Here is a 21,821-nt window from a genome sequence, read left to right as displayed (position 1 = left end):
TTAGGGTTTTGAACCTTGCTCTTTCATTGTATAACATAGCTTTGAGATCATTTAGTACCAGTACACAGAGAGCCTCTTCTCTCTCTTTTCTTGGCTGAGTAATAGATTGCTGTGTGGAACTTTTCCCATTATTCTGGAATTGCAGCCAAGGGACAAAGCTGTCAATGAATGATGCCCAGTGTCCGGGCAGTCGAAGGAGACCTCCCATCAGGTCCTGGCACCCCCTACCCTGGTCTATGTGGGGTGAGCTCTGGGGCTAGAAGGAGGCAAGGGGTCAGCTGGTGGGGTGTGCACTGCTCTTGCTGAGAAGTCACTTCCTTTCCCCCTAACCACATCCCACCCACCGCCCGCCCCAGGCCAAGTAGGTGGACGGCGAAAGGCATCCCCAGGAGCCACTTGTGAGGGCGCACTGGCAGAGAAGCCTAGCTCGCTGTCCAGCCTGCCACTTGCCGAGCTCTAGAACCGACAGCCCGCGTGAGGACACACCTCAGGGCACGAGGCGAGAGAGACAGCTTGACGTGCCCTCTGGCAGCTTGTGTGATCACAGCCTGGGTGCCCCTGCGTGCCTGTGCCAGTATAAGGGCCCCATGGGGTGTAGGGTGCCATGTCTGGGGGTGGGGACAGCCCCACCATCCCAGTTCCCTGGGCCTCTCTGGGTACCAAGAGGACCCATCTGAACTTTTCCTGAACTTCAGGATGAGGCACAGAAAAGGTGAAATGGGGCAGGGCCCAGCAGTGCCTAGATAGGGGCTTGGGGGCATGCACCCTCTGGTCTGGACCAGCAGGAGACGAGGCACCCTTTCCTGGCAGGTTCCCAGTGACGGGGGACCTGGGGTGAGGCTGGACCCCATTGCCCTGAAAGCAACACCCACCACCTGCTCAGAGACCACCAGGATCCCCACAGAACCCTCCCCCATTGGAGTAGAGACCAGGGACCCCCTGCCGCTGACAAGTCACGGGCAAATGAGAGGACTGGGCCGCCTTCTTGCCCTCCTGTCCCCAAACCAGAACAGGGAGGGAGGAAGAGAGACGTCAGGATAGCCCTCACCACCCCTCCCAACCCGCGGCGTAGAAGGCAGGCGACGAGAGTCATGAAAGAGGTTGGAGTTTTACAGAGAACTGCACACATGTCAAAAAAGGGAAGTTGCAAAGTCTGCCCAAGCTGGCATCAAGGGACAGTAAAGGGAGGTTATACGTAGGCCAGGTGAAAGCAGAGACTTGCCGGGGCCGGGGGTGGAGGGGGAGAGAAATGTATGTTTATACTCCATGACCTGAGATTTCTCAATCAGCTCCTTCCAGCTCTGTGCATCCATCGTGAGAGTACACCGTCATTTGTCTAAAAACTTCCCCAGATTCATTCATCTTTTGCGAGTTTAAGCAATGCTGCCACCAGATAATGACACGTAAGCCCCTGGAACCACCTTGAGCCATGGGTCTGGTTCGAGTTCATCTGTGGGTAAATTCAGAGTGCATCCCTTGAACACAGCCTCTGCCTCTTGAGGACCGTCGTCCTGACTTAGAAATCAAGGCCTTTTGGCAGCCAGAAGCTGCGGGCCGCAGGGCCAGGCCACTCCCCTTGCTGATGATCTGAACGTAGCCGGCTCAGCCTTGGACGTGGCGGATGTTGCTTTCACTGTGTCCAGTTCTGCTGTGCAGACTGTCCTCCACACGGAGCATTTCTTCCAACTGCCTTGCTCTTGTTCCTGTAGGGATTTCCTTCTCCCTCTGCATCTCTGGGGGCAGAAATCCTCCTGCTGGTTCCCTTCGAGGCTGTCCTGGCTCCTCTAGCCCATGTTGCTTAGCAGAGGGGGGTGGCCAGGCACGGCCCAGCGTTTGCTTGTGACATGGACCAGGGTTTTATTTATAGAACGAGGGGCTCTGAATTCACTGATCTGTCCTGGGTGACACCATCTGAGAAGCCACAGCAAAACCCGAAGTACCTTGAACACCTAGAAGAAAATCTGATGACCACTTAAGAGAAGCGAAGAAAAGTCAGTAGCTTTCCAGAGCTTGGAATGCAGCGGCTTTACCCGCAGCCGCGATGGCGGGGCTTCTGGGGCAGGCTCCACCAACAGACACTCTTCCCTGGCTTGTCCAAATCCTTGAATCTTACCGCTGCTGCTAATAAACAAAACGAATGACCTGACTTGCTTCTGAGGCCCACTGAGCCCCTCTGAGCATCCCCCGCACTGCAGTTCATTTTGAAGCCCGCAGATACCCAGAAGAAGAGGCAGACAATTCCCAGTAACATTTAGAAAACCCAGTTTCCAACCAAGTGTGACAAAATGACGACTTAATAGATGCATATGTCGTGCTTGAATATTTTTAGTCTTTCTCGTCAGTGCGTGACTCATTTGGAATGACAGATTGCGTCCGGGGGAGAGCAAGGATCTTACAGAACCCCGTTCCTTCGCTGATTCATTTCCTACCTTTGACTCCCGTGAACCCTCTCGGTGATTTTGCAGGAAGCTGCCTGCTGCTTTCTGACAGCCCATCACACTTCCCAGATCACTTACACAGAACTGCAGCCGGGCCCATTGTGAGCTCCTGACTCAGGTCCCTTTCTGGGGAAAAGCAATTCCCAGGAGCTGGCCCTGCCCTATTTGCACCGTGCACGGTTTAAATTCCAGAGGCTGTTCCAGCCCGCTGGTTTCTTTTCCTTCAGATTTGCTTATGATGGGAAGTCATTCTTTTTATTTTAGTGGCCTCAGGCCCCAGAGGCTTTTGCTGGGAGGCTGCACTGGCCTCCTTTTCGAGCAGGTGACAGAGGAGGGAGGTGACAGCTGTGACCGTGCTCGACACCTCCACCCTCTTCCCTCTGCAGCCAGGAGAGAGGCTCCAAGGAACCTAATCAGGTGGAATTGGGGCGTGTGACCTCCCCAAAGCTGTGCTCTCAAGTCGTGCTTCTCAACTTTGGCTACAGAATTTGATTCTCTCAGGGAGATTTTTAAACTCCCCATGTGTGGAGCTCAGCCCCAGAGAGTCTGTTTTAATTGGTTAGGGGTGACACCACACCCAGTGCCATTTCTGAAGGGAAGACGGAGGGAGGAGAAACCATAAAGAGTTCTTACTGGAGCCCCTTATTATTGGTTCGTGCTCAGGGTCTAGCCCCTCACTAGCTCATAGAAGATACTGCAGAGAATAAATAAAAGGCTGAATGTGAACTGGGAAGTTTTGAAGACAAATGACAAGAGGCTAAATTGTGTGGTGGGAAAATCCAACCAGCTGGATGTTGGGGGAATGGGCACTGATTTAGCCTCTCCATGTGCGAGCTGGGCGCTTCGGGCAAGAAGCCTCCCCTCTCTGAGCCTTTGTTTCCTCATCTGTAGAAGCAAAGGGTTTGGAGCAAATACTTTCTAATGTTCCCCCTCTATTTCTAAAATCCTCTGAGTAGATGGCTGCTATGCCTGTCCCTGGCATTTGGCCATTTTTCTTGCTTCATGTGCAATTCCAGTGCTTTGCAAATTGGCTTAAGCTAGAGAGCAGTTTTCCTTGAACAAGAACTCTGGGGCCATCAAAAAGGTTGCTTGGTGACGGTTTGTGCAGGGATGACAGTCACTCAGTGTGAAGGGAAAGGCAGAATGTTCCAGAACATTCTAATGCCCACAGTAGTTCACTGGTGGGTGGATGGGGGAGGGGGATATACACAAGCCTGGAGCATTTTTCTTTTTGGTGTGAGCTGTAGGCGTGTGACAGAATCATGGAAACCAAACCTGGCTTCAGGGATTTAAAGGCAAAATTGACTTTTCCTCTGACCCAGCTCGGTCCAGCATTGCCCAACTCTCTCCAAACACTGCGGAACGGCTGTTTGTGTGGAGATGAAGAAAAGCTCTCTGTTGACTTGATTTCCAAACCCTGCCTTTTGGAATTGACACAAGAAGAGGGCAAATTGCCCTCCAGGCTTGACCATCCGGTCAGCCTACTCCAACCCCCTATCCCAGCTCTCTGGCTCCATCTACTCAAACAGAAGCTATTGAAACAGATATCAGTAACACAGATAAAGAATAGAGCAACATGGGCTTTGAACTCCAGGGCCAAAAGGCTTCTTGCAAACTGGTCAACTTCTTTCTGTGGCTTCTAGCCCCCAGGGGTGAAAGCCCAAAGCTCCTCTTCTTCCCTGAGACAGCTCTGTGTGTGGTCCAGTCCCCGGGGCGGGGTGGGCGGGGCATAGGGCGTGACCCGCACCTTCAGAGACGCCTCATCAGCATTCCAGGTTGCCAGAGCCCCAGGTTTGCTGTTGGCTGCAGGTGGGGGGAAGACGCCCAAATCAATGCAAAGACAGCATGCGGTTAAAGCACAAACTCTGAAACCAGACCACCTGATCTATCCCTTACAGGCTCTGTGACCTGGGATGAGTTTGAAAAAAATCTCTGTACCTTGATTTCCCCATCTGCAAAATGGAAATAACAATGCACCTACATAGTAAGGTTGTCAGGAGGATCAAATGTGTTCATAATTCTAAAGCAGCTTAGAACACTGCCTGGCACATAGGGTGTTTCAAATAAATCAGTGGTTCTGAAACTTCAGCACGGATAAGAATCTCCAGGAGAACTTATTTAAGTGGAGTTTACAGGGCTCCATTTTCTGAGGGGCTTTAGGTGAGAGCCTGAGGTTTTTTTATTTTTATCACCTGTCCCCAGGTGAATCTGAAGCAGGTGGTCAGCACTGCCTGGTCCTGGCTGTGCCTGCATCTCCCACCTGAGCAACAGGACCCTGCTTCCCTCGGGACTGGCTCTAGTTGCCCTATGGGCTTCTCGAGTTTTTGCAGGTGGCTTGCCTGGTGGGTGCTGGAAAGATCTCCCTCTATACCAGTTGATGTTTTGAGTTTCAGCTCAAGTAGTATCTCCTCCAGGAAAAATTCTTAACCTGACTTTTTTTTTCATGTGTACAGCATTGTAACTTGACATCTGTACACCTTACATAGTGATCAGTCGCAAAAGTGTAGTTACCATCCACCACCATACAATGGACTCCCTTGACCCCCTTCACCCGTCCCCCAGTCCCCTGTCCCTCTGGTAACCACCAATCTCTTCTCTGTATCTATAAGGGCTTTTTTTGTTTTGTCTGTTCATGTTTTGTTTTGCTTCATTTTAGATTTCACATGTGAGTGAAATCATAGGGTATTTTACTTAGCATAATACCCCCAAGGTCCAGCCATGTAGCTGCAAATGGCAAAATTTCATTCGTTTTTATGGCTGAGTAATATTCCATCGTATGTATATATCACATCTTCTTTATCCATTCAACCATCAGTGAACACTTAGGTTGTTTCCATATCTTGGCTATTGTAAATAATGCTGCAACGAACATAGGGGGTACATATATATTTTCGAATTAGTGTTTTCACATTCTTTGGATAAATACCCAGAAATGGATAGATGGATGATATGGTATTTCTATTAATTTTTTGAGAAATCTCCATACGTTTTTCCATGGTGGCTGCACCAATTTATAATCCCACCAACAGTGTATGAGTGTTCCCTTTTCTCTACATCTTCTCCAACACTTGCTGTTTGTTTCTTTTTTTTTTTTTAAGTCTTTATTGAATTTTTTACAATATTGTTTCTGTTTTATGTTTTGGTTTTTTGGCCGGGAGGCTTGTGGGATCTTAGCTCCCTGACCAGGGATCAAACATGCACCCCCTGCATGGGAAGGCGAAGTCTTAACCACTGGGCTGCCAGGGAAGTCCCAACACTTGCCGTTTCTTATCTTTTTGATAATAGTCATTCTAACAAGTGTGAGGTGATATCTCATTGTGGTTTTGATTTGCATTTCCCTTATGATTACTGATGCTGAACATCTTTTGATGTGCCTGTTGGTCATCCGTATGTCTTCTTTGGAAAAATGTGTATTCAGATCCTCTGCCCATGTTTTTAACTGGGTTGTTTTTTGTTGAGTTGTGTGAGTTCTTTATATATTTTGGATATTAACCTCTTGTCAGATATACGACTTGCAAATATTTTCTCCCATTCAGTAGGTTGCCCTTTTGGTGATAGTTTCCTTTGCCGTGCAGAAGCTTTTTAGTTTGATCTAGTCCCATTTGTTTATTTTTGCTCTTGTTTCCCTTGCCTGAGGAGACATATCCAAAAAGATTTTGCTAAGATCGATGTCAAAGGGGGTACTGCCTATGTTTTCGTCTAGGAGTTTTATGGTTTCAGGTCTTCCATTCAAGTCTTCAATACATTTTTGTGTATAGCAGAAGACAGAGTTCTAGTTTCATTCCTTTGCATGTGGCTGTACAGTTTTCCTAACACCATTTTCTGAGCAGAGTGCTCTTTCTCCATTGTATATTCTTGTCTCCTTTGTTGTATATTAACTGCTCATATAAGCGTGGTTTCCATTGCTTTTGTGCCAGGACCATACTGTGTTGATTACTGTAGCTTTACAGTGTAGTTTGAAATCAGGGCCTGTGATACTTCCAGCTTTGTTCTTCTTTCTCAAGATCGTTTCAGCTGTTCAGGATCTTTTGTGTGGTTCCATACACATTTTAGAATTATTTGTTCTAGTTCTATGAAATATGCCACTGGGATTTTGATACAGTTTGCACGGAATCTGTAGATCTTCACCTGACTTTTGGACAGACCCTGACCTCTGGGTGGAGGCATAAGCCTTTATCTGCCATTTCACATTCATTTTTTATAAATTTGAAGCAATCCCATTTGGGGCAAAAACCTCATCTGATGGCAGAAATCGGACCTGAACTGACATGAGGCTATTTATAGTCTTTATTTATTCCATTTAGTGTGTGTATTCAGATGCTTGGCTGTAGAAATATTAATGGGTTTGATGACAAGTGTGTTGCCCTATCCTCTACTGGCAGTGTTACATAATGTATATTATATATATATATACATACACACACACACAACATAGTACTTTTATAAAATGCAAAAAAAAAATCCTGCTTTCCAAAGCACATCTGGCCCCAAGAGTTTTGGATTGTGGATCTGTAGCACATTTTTGCTCTGATTATTGGCTTTCTCCTCTGTCTTGCCACTAAATGAAAACCCTAAAGGCAAAGACCTGAGTTTCATTTTGCATCCTCCACATCTAGCCCATTTCTTGGTGCAAATAATGATCAGTTGGTGTTTCTTTTCTTTCTTTTTTTTTTTTTTTTGCAGTACGCAGGCCTCTCACTGTTGTGGACTCTCCCATTGCCGAGCACAGGCTCTGGACGTGCAGGTTCAGCGGCCATGGCTCACGGGCCTAGCCGCTCTGCGGCATGTGGGATCTTCCCGGACCGGGGCACGAACCCGTGTCACCTGCATCGGCAGGCGACTCTCAACCACTGCGCCACCAGGGAAGCCCCAGTTGAATGAATGAATGCTTTCTTGTAGAGGAAACTGTACCTGTCTCTCTTACTCTCTGTGACATTCTCCAACACTCTGTGACATACATGGTAAAGTGTAAAATTAACTTCACATGGCTCTTTTGGTTCCTCCTCCTTGGGATCAGGCCTGCAGCTGAGTAGGCTATCTCCACGTTGGGGTGATAAGGACCTCAAAAGACTGTTTCAGGGCTTCCCTGGTGGCGCAGTGGTTGAGAGTCCACCTGCCGATGCAAGGGACGTGGGTTCGTGCCCCGGTCCACGAAGATCCCACGTGGCGCAGAGTGGCTGGGCCCGTGAGCCATGGCTGCTGAGCCTGCGCGTCTGGAGTCTGTGCTCCGCAACGGGAAAGGCCACAACAGTGAGAGGCCCGTGTACTGCAAAAAAAAAAAAAAAAGACTTTCAAACAGCTAGATTCTTCCACTCTCCGTTTGAGCAGGGTTTTTGAAAAAGAGGGAGCATTTCTGGGGCATTGGAATGTCTTGAACAAAAGAATTTTCCAAGATTGGGGAACAGGTTGAAGACTTCACGTCTGAGATCTTCTTTTCCTTCTCTGTCCCCAGGACAAAGCTCTGTCTGTACACTATCTAAAGGGGAGAATACTCTTCCAGACCCACCCCTCCCAGGCTTGATAAAGGCAAGAACTCCAGGGCAGGAAACTGGGAAAGACACCTCCGAACCCAACAGAGCTGTTAGAAAAGAGGGGGATGAGGAGACTCAGAAACAGGATTATAAGAGATTGAGCTTCCAAGTATGTGAGTTCAAGGCCCCTGGCCCTTGTGGTGTATCATGACAATGTGAGAACAATCACATTCTAAGTAAAGAGAAATGGGATGGTTATTAGATAATTCAAGCCCAAATCTCACATTGGTCCAAATTGCCTATGAACACGTGCCGAGGTTGCAAACTCAAATGTCTACACGGCCAGGCAGATGATGAGTGAAGTGAGCCACATGTGACACAATAGGGAGCGGAGGGGAGTGTGGCGAATGGGAAGGTTTGGGCCTCCTTTAAAGAGAGCAGCCCCTATCGAGCTCCTGCTGATTAAAGCCAGGGCTTCTCATTTTTCAAGTGAAATTGGAAACCTTCATTTTTAGGTGAAATGTCCCTATCTTAAAAATCCCAGGAAGGTCAAAGTAAGATCATGGACAATCAAGTTATGGCCCACCCATCCCCAGTTTTCAACTTTTGTTTCCATACATCTTGGGTGCTGTCCCGTCTTGTGATCTTAGAGTAGTGGGTTTGTGAGTTCCTGACATTTTCTGGAATCATATTCTGAGCTGCGACAATCCCAAGTGGAGGCTGTTTCTCTCATTTGCAGCTTCTTGCCTCCACTGGAGTCACCTCCTTTTCCAAACACAGAGGCCTCCTCCCATGCCCTGGGCCAGCACCTAAAGGAGATCGCTGGGTAGCCACCAGGAACCATCTGCCCTGCGCCTCTGCTTAGACAGCCAAGCGCGGCTCAGATGCCTGAGGTCCTCCAGGGAAACTGCCATCTCTTGAGAACTAAAGTGCTGCTGATACTACGAGGCTTGAAAATTGTGTCTGAAGGGATGAGAAGCAGGGCAAAAAAGGCACAGTGTTCAGTTAACATTTTTTAGGCCACGAGGAGAGTGGGCAGCCGCCAAAGCACTGGGGCCAAGGCGGCACGACTCTCTTAGCAGATCATCTTCTGCAGTTTCAGTGTCTTTTGCTGGCCGTCTCCTTGTTTCCTCTCTTGTTCTCTTGCCAGAGACCCTAGGTGACTTTCTTACAGACAATCAGTTGGGTCTGGGTCCCTCATCAGGGTCATGAGATGGAGGACGCTTGTTCACCAGGCCAGTATTTGATTATTGTTCAGGAAGAGACTGAGGCAGGAAGCAGTGAGGATCCTCCAGACTGAAGCCCACAGACGACCTCCAAGCTCGCTGGAACTAGCAGCACCACCCTGTTCCCCAGGCGCCTAACCAGTTCCCTTTAATCCAGCTTTATTGAGCATCCAAGGTACAGTGAGCATTGATGTAACCTTTGCTTGCAAGTTGCTTACAGAGATGTAGAAGAAGAAGACAATTATACAAATAACCACAGTGAGAGGACAAAAGGGGCAAAGTACTGTAGGTTCAGAAGAGGGATGAAACTTCAATCGGTGGGGGGAATCAGGAAGGGTTCCCTGGAGGAGGTGACAGCTGAGATGGGCTCTGAATTTTAGGCAGATTTGGACGTGTGGGGAGGTCACTCCTAGGAGAGAGAATAGTATGAGCAAAGGCAAGAAGGAAGGAATGTAAGGGTTGTGTTTGGGGGGAATAGTCCGTTTGAGGGAATATGGGGGCCAGAAGGGAAACTGAGTTAGGAACCTGATCACCAATACCCTGGAGTGCGTGGCTAAGGAATTTAGATTTTCTTGGGTTGACACTGGCAGCCTTTGAAGGATTTCTGCAGGGGACTGCAGTGATCAGAGTTGGGCTCTACTCGGAGCTGTGTGCAAACTGGGCTGGGAATCAGGAGAGGGAGAGAGGGGGGTGCAGTCAGGAGCTTATTATGATTTGGGCAGAATTACTGAGGCAAGGGGTGCAGCGTGGGACTGGAGATGAGAGTACGGGTGCAGGGCCCATAAGGATGTGCCTGCCGTCCCAGCCCCTCCCCCTTCTCAGGCATCTGCTCCCGCAATTCCACCAAAACCTCCCCCTTTTGAGACCCCAGTGACACCCTCATTGCCAATTCCAGTCCTCGTACTGGGGACCTCCCAGCAGCACTTGACACACATGGCCTCCCTGCCTTCATCAATAAGCTCCCTTCTCCCGGCCTCTAGGACACCACTGGTTCCTGCTGTCCTCCCACGTCTCTGGCCTCTCCTTCCTTCCTGATTGTCTCACCTTCCAGTCCGCGCATCCCTCCTACTGAGTCTCAGCTTTAAATTCCATCGACATGCTGATGGCACTTAAGTTGATATCCCCAGCCTGTACCTCTCTCTGAACTTGTATGTTCAACTTCGTACTTGACTTCTTCACTTGGAGGCCTAACAGCTGACTCAATGTTAGTATATTCCAAAAGGGCCTTGACCTTGTATCCCGATCCTTCTTAGGGCCTTTGTATTTGCCGTTCCTCTGTCCCCACATGCTCTCCCCCAAGTAGTCACAAGACTTGCTCCCTCACCTCCTTGAGATCTTTACACCGACCCACTCTATCTAGATTTGCACCCTCCCATGCTACCTCCTTCTTCTGCTTGCTTTCATCAACATTTCATGCAACATACATTTTACTTATTTATGTATTTGTTGTTTGCTTGCCTCCACTAGAATATATATTTTCTGATGGAAAGGATTTTTGTTTTGTTTTGAATTGCTACATTCCCAGCCGCTGCAAGTGTGTGGTGCATGGTGGCCACTCAGTGTATGTTTGTTGAATGAATGAGTGAATAGAAAACTGAACTCTGTCCCTCTTTGGACATGGGGAACAGGGCCATGAGGAAGGTCAAAGATAAAGTTCCAGTGTGGATGCCTGGAAGATACCAGGGTACAATGCTAAAGAAATTTAGAAACAAAGAAGCTTGAAAGCAGTGTGAGTTTAGATTGGGATGTTTTGAGTTTGAGTGACCTGGGGGGCATCCTAAGATGATACCGGCAGGATTTGGATATGAGGGTTGAGGGCTCTGGGAGAGATCGGGAGTAGATGTAGATTTGGTCATTGCTTACATGGCAGTGATGTCTTTAAGCCACAAGAGGAGGTGAGGGGAGAGAGAGAGAGAGAGAAAGGGGACCCCAAGAATAAATTATTGGGGAACACCTACTTTAGGCGAGTAGTTCAAGAGAAAAAGAATAACCAGGAGAGTGAACTGTCATGGAAGCCAAGATAGAATTTCAAGGAAGAAGAAATGGTTGATGATACTGAACAGTGCACACTGGGGTGCAGGATGAAGCCTGGGAAAGTGGTGTTAGGTGTGACCACCTAGAGGTCTGCTCTCCTGTTGCCCAAATGCCCTGGATGGCCTTGAGCACCAGGCAGGAGCTCAAGGGCAAGTTGTGGACACAGGGAACTGCCCAGTGGTGTGACCAGACCTGTTCTGGAGGCAGGCTAACCAGAGCGTAGGACGACTGGGGAAGGGAAAGAAAGTGGACACACGCTTTAGGATGACACGGCAGCCGTCCAGACCTAAGGAGTTGCCTGCAAGTGAACTTAGGGGTTGGTGGCTTCCATGTTCAACTTGTAGAGCAAGAAAATGACTGGCCCAAGGTCACCGGGGTCCATAGGGTTCCTGGACCTCCAAGACAGGTATGACCATTGCTCACTCCATGTCACCAGCAATGGTTATTTCCCAATGCTGTGGCTCTCTGGCCTCCACAGCTAATATTTGTTTCCTATTGATCCAATCCCCAGCCTGTTACTTTTTAACTGGAGTCGGGGGTTCAAAGGCCTGACTTTTGTTTAAACACTCATTAGGATGGGGAGGGCATGTCCCCTGATAACCTCAACTGATGAACAAGCAAGGATCTTCTGAGTAAATAATAGGCTGTGCAGAAGGCCAGACGGGGTGGACCAGAGCGGGGTGAGGCTGGGGGTCGGAGAGGAGAAGACTGCACTGGCAGAGGGCCTCTTCAAATTTGTAAGAGCTGAATAACTGGAATTCAAAAGACAAATCCCAAACCTAAACTTTCCACCACAAATAATATTAAATATAAGTTAATATCTAAAATCCTTTATCAAACAGAAACTCTTTAGGAAATGTACATCCTGGCACTCCATCAAATAGTTCCTGAGAGTAGAGAATCCCTATGGCCCTTCAACTCTGTTTGACTAAGGGATGCTCGTGTTGCCCTGGGATCTGGAAAATATGGGGCCCTTGCTTTTGACGGTGGAGACTTCTGTCCTGGGGCGGCGGCCAGAGAGGCACAGCGGCTCCCCGTGAGGGGCTGGGGTTTTTCTTGGAACAGGCCTGTCTTTTCAGCTGGGTGCCCCTTATGCACACTGGATTTTGTGGCTTGAAACAGGGCCTTTGCCCTCAAAAGCCCTCCTCCACTCAGTTTGCTGATACATAGATGCCATAATTTCTCTCTTTATGCCTGTTGGTTGAAGCCAAGCTTCACCTCTGGAGTTTGAATACTTCTAGAAGGGGTCATGCATGTCGTCTGATCGGTCATGTACATCTTAGTGTAAATGGGCGTCTGGGCTCTTCTCTCTGAGACGAGGTTTGTTGGAGAGGATGGAGGATGGGCCAGGGTGAGCGGCTGCGCAGAGGCTTTGAGTCAGACAGTCCGGTTCAGATCTCTCTTCTGTAAGACTCGTGCTCTCCCGGTGTGTTTCCTCGTACGTTGAGGGTGATAATATCTATCGTATTAGACTGATGTGGAGATTTACAGGAAGTAGTAGTACTATTAACCTAAGAGAGTAAATTGAAGACTCCAGAGGCTCGGCAGATGTCAGCAAGGCCACTATCCCAAGGGGACATTCATTCTGCAAAGTGATGCCGAAGGCTGCTGATTCCCAAACTCCTTGCCCTGTCCTCGGGGCGCTGCTGGATATCTCCCAGCCTCCCTCGCAGTTAGGTGTGGCCACGTGACTAGGCGAGGCATGGTGGGGCGAGGGCTGCTTCACCGCTCCCGTCCTGGCCTTCCTGCAAGGCCTTGCACCGGCTCCCCCTGCCTCTGCCTGGGGGCTGCGGAAGGTGGGATGAGAGACCCCTCCACCTCCAACTCTTAGAGTTTACTGTCCCGTCCTCGGGTGGGCGGAGCTCCAGTTTCCACAAAAAGCTTCTGCGCTCAGCGTGTCGGGGCCCTTACTCTGCTCAAGGGCTTCTCCTGCGTTTTGAGGAAGACATGGGGGAAATCCAGAGCGAGCAGTGGGCTCTGGCCCCTACCAGCAAGAGGCAAAATTTCCTGCGCATGTCTACCAAGATTTATTCCCGCCTCGGATGATGTTACTTGAGGTTGATTGAAGCTTTTAAAAATCATGCTGGTGTCGAGTCGGCTTGGAAGCGAGAGGCTGCCTGGGGTGCACCCCGCACCCCTCTGTGCTCGGGCCCTTCCCTCCCATGGGGCCTCCTGCACTCTGCTCCCCCCGGGGGGTTTAGGGAATGAGACCAGCTTGATGTGTTCCCAGGGTTCCCCTGAAAACCTAGGTTTTCTGCCTGAAGTGGGATACTGACAGGTCTGACCCTGACCCTGGTGGCTGCCTGTCCGCAGCTGGGCCACTAGCGCCCCTCCTGCCCTCATTTCTGCCCTGGGCTCAGTGACGAGCAGCCCTTCTGCTGCAGACAAGCTGCTGGAGGGAAGGGACAGGGTGAGAGGTCACACTAGCCCCCAGGGACCCACAGGGCACCGTTGAGAAGCTAATCGCCCCCTCCCTGGGGGCCTGCAGTTCCCAGGAATGCGGGTCACCCACGGCCATCATTTCCCCCCCCCCCCCCCCGTCTCTGCAGGGCTGCCCTGGCTTCTCCCGAGGGCAACAAGTGAGGTCCAGTCCTGGTCCTCCAGGCCAACAGCACTGGGCAGGTAGGGAGCGATCAAAGGCAAGAACCCGGGACCCACACGGCCAAGGCCCTTCTGAGTCAGACATTCCGCAACCGTGTGATTAAAGCTTGATGAGCCCCGGGCACATAACAGTGCAGAATAATCATCTGCCTTTAGCTGGTCTTGTTATTCAGTCTGAACAAGGCCACAAAGGATTGAAAACTGGTAACTTCTTAGTTCTGGGAACTGTATGTAAAACTCCCACGGTACGGTATTGCTTAGAAATTGCCCGAATGTATCATTTCCCTTTAATCACAGTGGGATGTGCCTCTCCGCTGTCACTCAATCATCTTCAGTGCTCAGGCGGGAGGTTTCCTTGCTGCAAGGCCCTCACATGCCCCCCAAGCTAACTTGTCTGCGAGCAAACTTCTTCCTGCAGAGAGAACAAAAGGCTCTCCCCAGGCATTAGGGTGGGGAGAGGCGAGCCGAGGGCTTTGGGAGGAAACGTGTGCCCTCCCCTCCCACCACCAAGGCCCCGAGCCCCGTCTCTGCGGCTCTGTGCCCTGTTCTTACGGTGAGCGATGCCCCGAGGCTGCAGAAGTGCAGGTGACGGTTACGGGAGCACCTGAAGCGACAAGTTGGCTGGACACCCGGCCAAGGACGGGATTAGGTTAGAACAGGCAGCTCAGACTTCAAGATAACGGCAAGTCCAGCAGGCGGACACACAGGAGCCGCGAGCGAGGGGGCCTGGGCTGGGCTGATGCACGGGCGGTTGGGGCCTCCGACCTCCTCCCTGAGGCACTGGGTGCTGAGGGCACCCCGACCCCAAGGCCCAGCTGAGGGGAGATGCCGCTTTGCCCAGGGGCAGGGGGCGGCCGCTTCACTGCTTTCCATCGAGTTCATCCTGTGTCACCTGTGACTTGCTGCTAGGATGGATGTGGGACTCGTAGGGAAAGGGAAAGAGGCACAGCCTGGGGACACTGGCTGGGGAGGCGTTACAAAGGGGCTGAGCAGGAAGGTGACAGGCTGACTGGACTAAGTCACCTTTTCCTCAGGCTGGGCCTGAGGTCAATCCTACAAAGGGAATCTTGGTTCTCCCCCTCCTCAGTCCCCACCAGTGGGTGTCCCGAGTTGGGGCCAGGGTCCTGCAGCCCACTTACGAAGGGGTCCGTATTGGGTCTTAATAAAAGTCACCATCATTTTGTTTTCCTGTCCAATTTAAGTCCTATAAATACTTGTTAGAGATCCCGCAGCCCGAGTCCTCTGGAAACTCAGTTCTGAGAAGTGTTGTCTCCCAGATGAGGGCACACCAAAGGGACGGGAAAGTGGCATCTGCCCTCTTATGTCCAGGGACCCCTTTGAATGTGGTTCCCCAGAGCCAACCACAGCGATGAGAATCCCTGGATACCCATGCTCACCACCACCTTTTACCAGGGACATTAGAGTTTCAGAAGTGCCTAGATCACTCTTGGACTTCAGAGCAGGTTAAGAGCTTACTAACTTAGCAACTGTGTAACTGATGTATGATGATTTATTCCTATTTCATGTATCTCATCATTTGTGTTTCTGAGAATGAGCATATACAAAGTTCAGAGTGGCTCTATCTGCCGGTACCTTCCTTGTCTGTTCCTGTAAGGCTGGAGGAGGCCGCAGGATCTCAGAGGCTGTCGATACCTTTCCAGCAAGATACCATCTACTGCTGACTGAAAGAGACAAGTATCAAGAAACCAGGATGCAATTATGTCCTGATTTGGATGTTACCTCCTGGCAGTCCCGGAGGGGGCAAGTTAAGGCCATCAAGAGGAGGCTTAGGCGCTAAAGAAAAAGGGGAAAAAATTTGAGGAGTCTACGTGCTTTATCAGGGAATTGACATGAGATCTGGATTTTGATAGCATCTCCCTTCTGAGAACCATCTTGAGCTTCATTACTGAGTCTCATTAACTGACATAAATTGAGGGTTAGTCAGATGAAAACTAGAGGTGAAATATGCCTTTCCAGGAATGGACTTTATATTACTGTAAGGTCGGATCTTAACAAACGGCATCGCGAAACAGAGGAAAGCTTCAAGTGAGCTTTATTAGGGGGTGCTTCCGGGCGAGGTTCACTGGTCCGAGAGAAAGGGGCCAGAGAAGTCGCACCCGGGCGGGGGTTGGGCAGGATTTTATAGGGGAAGAAGGGAAAGGGGTGTGGTGAATCTGGGAGGGCGCAGGGTATTCCTTATTCGGTGGTCTCTTCGGGTATCGTGGCGATATCTGGTGCCGGTTACATCAGTCTTGGGACCGCTAGTCCCGCCCCTCGAAAGGCGGGAAGGCTGGGCTGGGTGGAAGGTCCCCAGGTCAGTTCCTGGAACTGGGTGGTCCAGAGAGTTTCTGTCTGATGCAACCTGTGAATCTGATTGTGTTCCCCTGCCTCGGGCCAGTTGGCCTTACATCCCGACATCTTTGGTGTAATGGGGTGGCGTTCTGATCTCTGGCTACTTCATGCTGAATGGGGGTGTCAAAAGGGGAGTCGGGTGACCAGAGGTCTGAGGCTTAGGGGAGACCAGTGGGGGGTTCTGTAGGAAGCAAGGTGTAAGGACCGAGGACCATTTGGTTTGTGGCCACCCGAGAGACTTCCTCCATGCACCTGCGAAGGAACCTAAGAAAACGGGGCAAATGTGAGCAAGATACAGATGAGAATTAAGGGGCCTAAGATTGGTGGTAGCCAGGTATAGAGGGTGGATCGCCACCAATCGAAGCGATGGAGGGCGTTTATGTTGTCTTCGCCGAGTCCTGTTTCATTGGTGTAATAGCAGCATTCCTCCTGTGGGAAGAGGCAGGTACCTCCGTTGTCAGCCGTCAGGAGATCCAGGGCTGGTTGATTCTGGAGAGCGACTCGGGCTGTGGAGGTGATTTGGCGCTGGAGAGAGGAGATGGAGGCGGCGGAGGCTTCAATGGCTAGCTGGAGTTTATGTTCTAAGTCACGGGATGTGTTAGAGCTCCCCCCCACCCCACCCCGAGGCCTGCAGCGACCAGGGAGGAGGCGAGAGAGATGCCTGCGACCAGAGGAAGAAAGATAGCTCTTTTCCGTCGGGTAAAGGGCGGCGTGAGTAGCGAGGAAAATTCAGCTTGGCTATACAGTGTGAGTTGTGGGACGAGAGTAACGGGGATACATGGGAAGGGGGAGGAAGAATTGATCTCTTTTGTGAGGGAACCATTGCACTGCAAAAACATGCCTGGTGGTGCTTCCATTGATGTGTTTACCGTGAGGGATGAGTTGCAAAGAAACCCAGTATCAGCTAGATTTGGGCGGCTGCCGTAGATTTTTTGAATCAAGGAATATGGGGAATAGTAGGTGGAACCCCTGGATGCAGGAGGGGCCCAGGAGGGAGAGAGACTTGTGGCCTAGGAGGTCGACCAGCTGGTGGGAGGAAAACACGGTTAGTGGGTGGGCCAGAGTCAGTTTGAGTGTTTGTTTGGTCAGTTCGGCTGCTGCTGCTAAGGCCCGAAGGCATGGTTGCCATCCCCGAATGGTTGGGTCTAGCTGTTTGGAGAGGTAAGCCATGGGGCGGTAGGAAGGCCCTACAGGCTGGGCAAGGAGACCAGTGGCTATTCCGGCCCGTTCATCCACAAAAAGGTGAAAAGGTCGGTTTGGGTTGGGCAGAGAAAGGGGAGGAGAAGATATCAGAGCGTTGCGGAGGGTGAGAAAGGCCTGTCGAACGGCGGAAGGAGAGGTGAGCGGTCCTTGAGGGGTTTCTTTAGCGGCTAGATATAAGGGTTTGGTGAGGAGAGCAAAGTTAGGGATCCAGTGTCGGAAAAATCCTATAAGGCCCCAAAAGGAGAGAATTTGTTCCGCTGTTTCCGGAGGCTGGAGTTCATGGATAATCTGGGTGCGATCAGCTGTTAGACCTTTTGTGGTAGGGGTAAGGTGGAGCCCCAGGTAGGTTACAGAAGATACAGATAACTGAGCCTTGGCTGGGGAGACCCGATAACTGCGAGAGCCAAGGTGATTGAGGAGATCTGCAGTACGTTGTCTTGAGAGGCTGAGAGATGGGCTGCAAAGGAGGAGGTCATCTACATATTGAAGGAGTGTGCTGGGGGTAAGGGAGCAGGAAGTGGGGTCCCGTGCCAGCTCCTGACCGAAGAGGTGAGGACTGTTGCGGAAGCCCTGGGGAAGAACTGTCCAGGTGAGCTGACTGGAAGTATGAGTATCCGGATCCGTCCAGGTAAAGGCGAAGAGGAAATAGGAGTCGGGATGTAGGGGGACAGTGAAAAAGGCATCTTTGAGATCCAGAACCGTAAAGCGGGTTGTGGATGGGGGGATATGGGAGAGCAGGGTGTATGGGTTTGGTACTACTGGGTGGAGAGGAATTATGGCCTCATTGATTAGTCGGAGGTCCTGGACCAGGCGATAATCCCCAGAGGCCTTGCGGACAGGCAGGATAGGGGTGTTGCAGGGAGAGTCAGTGGGGATAAGGAGTCCTTGGTTTAGGAGTCTGGTGATAATAGGTTGTAGGCCCCTAAGGTGAGTCTCAGAGATGGGAAATTGGGGCCTTGATGGAAATTTGGAGGGGTCCTTTAGGCGGATGAGGCCCGGGGAATGGTGTGTTGCTATTATGGGCTTAGAAGTATCCCAGACTTGGGGATTGATTGGGTTCGGTGTGATTGGAAGAGGGGGATAGGAGGGGGAGGGTTCTAGAGACAGGCCGAGAGGAGGAAGCAGGAGTTGGGAGGAGGGGACCTTAGGGTCAAGTCTAACCAGCTGGAGGGAGGCCCCTAAGTGGAAAAGGACATCTTGGCCTAGCAAGGGAACTGGGCAGGTTGGTATGACTAAGAAGGAACGAGTAAAAGGGAGGCCTTCGATGTGACATGGGAGTGGACCGGTCTGGAGTGCAAAGGATGGCTTGCCGTCAATACCCATGACCGAGATCTGGGAAGGAGAAACTGGCCCGGAATAAGTAGGCAGGACCGAATAGGTAGCCCCTGTGTCCACCAGAAATGAGATGGACTTACCTGCTACCTGTAGCGTTACCCTGGGCTCGGCGAGGGTGATGGGGGTCTTCGAGTCCGGGCGCCGTCAGTCGTCAGCCAATCCCAGCAGTTCGAGTGGTAATGCCGTTGGGTCGGCCTGCCCCCCACGTGGAGACGCTGAGGGAGGGCCAGTCGTAGGGCAGTCACTCTTCCAGTGGTCCGTTAGCCAGCAGCTGGGACAGGGCTTAGAAGGGGGTTGGGGATTGGGACATGGGCGAGCCCAGCGGCCTTCTTTTCCGCATTTGAAGCAGGCCCCCGGCGGGGTTGCCTTTTGCGGACCCCGTGGATGCTGTGATCTATGGGAGATGGCCGGCCTTAGGGCGGCTACAAGAGCTTGGGTTTGGAGGGCCACCTTCTGGTGCATCCGAGCCTGTCGGCTGGATTCTGCCAAATCCTCACGGCCATTGTAGACTTTAAAGGCCGTCTTTACCAGATCTCGAATAGGGGTTTGAGGGCCGTCTTCTGCCCGTTTTAATTTCTTTCGGATGTCTGGGGCTGATTGGGTGATAAAATGGGTGGCTAGGACCGCTGCCCCTGCCGGGGTGTCGGGATCCAGCCGGGTGTAGAGAGTTAAGGCCTCTGTAAGGCGATTGAGAAAGATAGCTGGATTTTCGTTAGGTTCTTGGGTTACCTCTTTTAGTTTTTCAAAATTGACTACTTTATGAGCGGCAGCCTGCATGCCAGCCAGGAGGCATTGGATCATGAGGTCGCGTTTATGACGGCCATCTTGGCCATCCTGATAAGTCCAGCCTGGATCGGTGCCAGGTACGGCAGTCGCTCCGACAGGCATGGAGTTGTCGGTAAGGTGAACCAGATCTGCATGGTTTCGGGCAGCAGTTTGAATTCTTTCCCTCTTGTCAGGGGTCAGAGTAGAAGATAGGATCACAAAAATATCGTGCCAGGTTAGATCGTAAGCTTGAGAGAGGTAGAGAAATTCTTCGATGTAGCGGGAAGAGTCGGCCGAAAAGGAGCCTAATCGCGTTTCTATTTGAGAGAGATCTTGGAGGGAAAAGGGAACATGAACTCTAACTACTCCTTCCGCTCCTGCCATCTCCCTCAGAGGGCAGAGGAGATTTGGGTCTTGTCGTGAGAGCGTGTATGTGCACTAATTGGCGAGGCAAGGGGCGTGGGAGGAGAAACCGTTGAGGGAGGCGGGGAGCGGTTGGATGGACCGTTGAGGGAGGCGGGTAAGCGGTTGGATGGGCCGGAGCAGGTTCGGGAGGGGGAGGGACCGCGTCAGGGTTGGGTGGAGGCTGGAGAGGAGCTCTGGAGCGGGGAGAGGCGAGAGATTCGGGTGGGTCGGCTAGTGGAGAGGGGTCATCGTCAAAGGAAATGAGGGGCTTGGATGTAGGAGATGTCTGTCTGGCAAGAAGGATCTGGGAAGTGGAGCAATCGACGCAGAGGGAGGGGCGGGAGCGTAAATACCGGAAGGCCTGAACGTAGGGGACCTCGGACCATTTGCCCGTCCTGCGGCAGGAATTATCTAGATCACGGAGGATGTTAAAATCGAAAGTCCCTTCAGGAGGCCATTTGGATTGATTGTCTAGAGGATATTGTGGCCAGGCCACAGTGGAATAGAAAATAAGCCGTCGGCGACGGAGATCTTGGGAGAAACCGAGGGCTGTAAAATTGGCTAGGAGACACCCCAGGGGCGTCTTAGAATCTGGTTTCAATTGTGAGGTTCCCATGACCCCCAGTCTGTCCCTGAGTGAATGGAGAGGGAGAGAGGCGTCCCTGGTCTCTGTCTCCAATTCACGGCAGGTCGGAGGGCGGTCAGGCGATTGGGACGTCTCCACGATCGCCCGAGGCCCGGAGAGCGGACGGAGGAGTCCTTGACGCGGCCGCGATTAGGGACAGGGAGTCCGGCGGGTAGGGACTTTGGGGTTCGGAGGGAACAAGGGAGTGGGACTTACCCCGTTTTCTGCCGGATCGGGTGGATGAGTAGAGGTTCCCTGATTGTCTCCTGGGGGAGGGGAGGAGCGGCCCGCGCGGTAACCCGCGGGGCTTGGTACCCCTCCCGGGTTTCGGCACCAAATGTAAGGTCGGATCTTAACAAACGGCATCGCGAAACAGAGGAAAGCTTCAAGTGAGCTTTATTAGGGGGTGCTCCCGGGCGAGGTTCACTGGTCCGAGAGAAAGGGGCCAGAGAAGTCGCACCCGGGCGAGGATTGGGCAGGATTTTATAGGGGAAGAAGGGAAAGGGGTGTGGTGAATCTGGGAGGGCGCAGGGTACTCCTTATTCGGTGGTCTCTTCGGGTATCGTGGCGATATCTGGTGCCGGTTACATCAGTCTTGGGACCGCTAGTCCCGCCCCTCGAAAGGCGGGAAGGCTGGGCCGGGTGGAAGGTCCCCAGGTCAGTTCCTGGAACTGGGTGGTCCGGAATGTCTCCAGGTCAGTTTCTGGAACTGGGTGGTCCGGAGAGTTTCTGTCTGATGCAACCTGTGAATCTGATTGCGTTCCCCTGCCTCGGGCCAGTTGACCTTACAATTACCACTTGGGTAATCCATCAAGTCATTAATTCTCAAATTTAATAAAAAGACAGATGGATAAGAATAGAGGTGCATCCCATTAAGCTCAAGCCATGTGTTCTGGGAAGCCTTTAATGATGTTTTTAAAGATGTGGAACTTCTAGGGAGATTAAGGAAGTGAACATACTATCTATAAATCTGCAGGCATTTAAGTAACCTCCCTGAGACAATTAAGGCGATGCACTCACAAAGAAGCTTTAAATCAGACAACCCGTAATACTTGATGTAGAAAAAGTTCCAGCTTCCATAATTCTTTATTAAATATTTGACAAGTTGCATCACTTCTTTACAACGACTTCATTTTGTCACATTACTCTTTTGCTGTCAGGAAAACAATCCACAATTTCTCTTTAGATCTCTCAAGAAAAACGAAAAGCAAAAAGGATTTGTCCTTCAACTAAACGTTTTCTGGTGTATCAAATTCAACCGTATTTTACAGCTATTCTGATTGTGAAAATGAGCATTTATCCATACGTTCTCTTTTAAAAATTTTCCAAGTTGTTTGGTTTTTAATCACTGTATCAAATGGTACTT

The sequence above is a fragment of the Mesoplodon mirus genome, assembly GCF_964341445.2.
Source record: "Mesoplodon mirus genome assembly, chromosome: 13".
NCBI classification, from domain to species: Eukaryota; Metazoa; Chordata; class Mammalia; order Artiodactyla; family Ziphiidae; genus Mesoplodon; species Mesoplodon mirus.
The sequence above is the reverse complement of the archived record's forward strand: the minus strand, read 5'-3'. Positions refer to the sequence as shown.